At 37.3% G+C, this 2,784-nt stretch overlaps 1 non-coding gene across 1 annotated transcript; it reads right to left on the bottom strand.

Moving 5' to 3' along the window:
- Positions 1-209: 209 nt before the first annotated feature.
- Positions 210-311, bottom strand: LOC113463414 (U6 spliceosomal RNA). Its single transcript, XR_003387596.4, has one exon. It is a non-coding gene; the product is annotated as a U6 spliceosomal RNA (small nuclear RNA).
- Positions 312-2,784: the final 2,473 nt, after the last annotated feature.

The raw sequence follows: 2,784 nt of genomic DNA, 5'->3' as shown, positions 1-2,784 counted from the left end.
CAACTCAAGTATGTTGAAGGTATTTACTTAGTTTACAACTATAGTAACATGATTTGAAATGGCTAGCTAGAATATATTATTTGGGTTCTTTGATCCTATCTAAGTACCTAAAATCTTTCCAACGATTAATCGATGTGGAACTAAACATACACCTACACGGGTCCTCACATACTCCCCCCCATTCAAATCCTGGCGTCCTCGCCAGGTTAAAGGTTCAAATCTATTTCTTGATTTATGTGCATCATCCTTGCGCAGGAGCCATGTTAATCTTCTCTATATCGTTCCAATTTTATCGGTTTGGGTGAATTCCTGGGTTATTACACTTTATTTAAGATGCTCACATATGGTGTCTATTTGATTAAGGGTACGATACTTACTAACCTAAACTTTTGAAAAATTTATAGCAAATATAAGCTTCATATTAAGGTTTGCATTTCCAAAATTCCCTGAGGACTCGACAGCCGACATCAAGACCATGTTTGGATTACTTTATAATTGTTAGCAAGTTGGGAGATTATTATGGTGTTTATTCACTTAGTCTTCTCAATGGTGAGGTTGTCGGCCATGGCAAGTTGATCTCCTACTTGACATTTGTCTTTTGGTGTTAATAGTAATGGTGCATGTGGTAGTCATGATGTTACCTAAACATGCAACAAAGAATTTTAGATGAAGGCTGGTCCGGTTTCAAAAGAAAGTTTTTTCTCTGCTAAGATACCATCCTCACGCTCTCTTGTTTTCTTTTTTTTTTTTTATGTTAAGGTACTGCTTCTGCTTTGAGCGTTCCGAAGTTTGACCGGTCTCTAGCGTGAAAAAGTTAGGGGTCACGTGACATTGTAGTTTCTTTGCCTTTCCAAGCGGAGAAAAGGACAAAAGTTATGGCTCGTCAATGTTGCGAATAAAGCTGAGATTCTGAGCTGGGGTTTGCATGAAAGATTTGGTTATAAGAAAGGCCCCTTTCTGCCTTGTCTCACATGGAATCCATTCTTAAATTCTATATTCTACATGAAGCTTACTAAAGTATTATCCCAAGAAGGGGGTCTTAAGTAAACTTCAATCCAATTGATATGAACATGTTGCCAAGGTCTAACCTGTAACTTCTATGGAACTATTTAACACCTTTTTATTCAGTGCATATGGGAGAGATGAAAGGAAATTGCATTGATGTAACTATTTAACACCTTTTTTATTGAGTAATTGCTCTTGTTGGGCTAGTAGAAGACAGCTTAACCTGACATGGTCTCAACTCTGGCAGTATTGGAATGGATCACCAGCTAGAGGCCCTAAATGACCTGGAGATTCCCCCCTGCAACATCATTTGAACTATGTCTTAATGCACCAATAAACGTCATCCATCACATGCATCAACCATATGATACTGGCGAACCACCATATCATCCGGCATGGATCAAACCAGCTCCCTTATGTATAAGCTGTAAGCTAAAATGTCTACTGTTATGACACTAGCTTCCTGGATTGGAAGGCATTGCTTACATTTCCACTCTCATCCGTAGACTATCATTTTTTGGACAGATATGCCGCTATGTTTAGAATTTTGCCCTCTCATCGATTAAAAGAAATGGACCAATCAAAGGTGAAATCATACTTACCAAATTATTTCATAAAAATGTTTCGAGAAAAAAATATATCTAGACAAGCAATAAGCTGAACTTATGCATGTTTAAGCTATGGAGACGGGAAAACATCCAGTGCAAGAAACATTTTTTTTTTTCCTTTTAATATTTTTCTTGAAAAAACTAATGTCAAACGACAAATATGCATCCATTTTTGATGATACAGCTCCTCTGTATGACCAACTAAAGCCATATCAGCCACCACAATAAAAAAAAAAAATTACCTCTACATGCAAAGCCGTGTATCGAACCCATGAGAAGTCCCCTCAGTTCAATTTTACTAACTGGTAACTTCCACTTAGTCCCTTGTCTGTTGATATCGCTTGAATTTTCTGCAGCAAAATACACATTCGGACCCTCATTTTCGTTGGTACCTCTACCATCCAAGCGCCAAAACCTCTCGTGTCAGATATAGCTCCAGCCTCTATGGCTGATCCATGAATTATTGATAACATTAGTAACCTACCACAACCAGAGGAGGCAAGTTGTAACAATAAAAAGGGAGTTTTTAAAAGCATTGAAATTGGTTGGATATATAGTTCTCTGTCTGAGGAATGTTTTACAGTGTCAATCTTATTGTATGTCGGAGTAGAAAATCTGAAGCCTAGATCAGAAATTTCAGGGCCTGTTTGATACAGTCGTCGTTTTTGTGTTTTTCTTTCCCTACGAATTAGCGAAGTACCACATGGTGTTTGATGTTGGAGACAGCAGTTGCACTAAACTTCTTCCATTCCTTGCTTTTATCTTCGCTTTCTTGAAAGCCATAAAATTTTTCAACCAAAATTAAGTACTTAAATTTATACAGACAATTTAAAACATAAAAACATTTTGGGATACATGTTTGTCGAGTCTAGTTCAATTTTCTTCTTGAATTCTTGAAAACAAAACAGGAAACAAAAGCAAAGTACAAAACAAGACCTAAACTTTTTTCTGATTAGTATCGCTTTCTGGATAGGAACCACTGTTTCGGACATATGGCCTGTGGACTGTCCCTTTACCACCTTAACAATAACTGGAAAAATTAACATACAATCGCTTTCTGGATAGGAACCACTGTTTCGGACATATGGCCTGTGGACTGTCCCTTTACCACCTTAACCACTGTTTCTTACAATATTGATCACTTTGAGATTCATTGTCACTGTCACAAAAG

The sequence above is a fragment of the Phoenix dactylifera genome, chromosome 4 (genome assembly GCF_051530095.1).
Source record: "Phoenix dactylifera cultivar Ajwa chromosome 4, Ajwa_hap1_PhDact_Kaust_v1.1, whole genome shotgun sequence".
NCBI classification, from domain to species: domain Eukaryota; kingdom Viridiplantae; phylum Streptophyta; class Magnoliopsida; order Arecales; family Arecaceae; genus Phoenix; species Phoenix dactylifera.
This window is presented reverse-complemented; position numbering and strand designations above follow the sequence as displayed.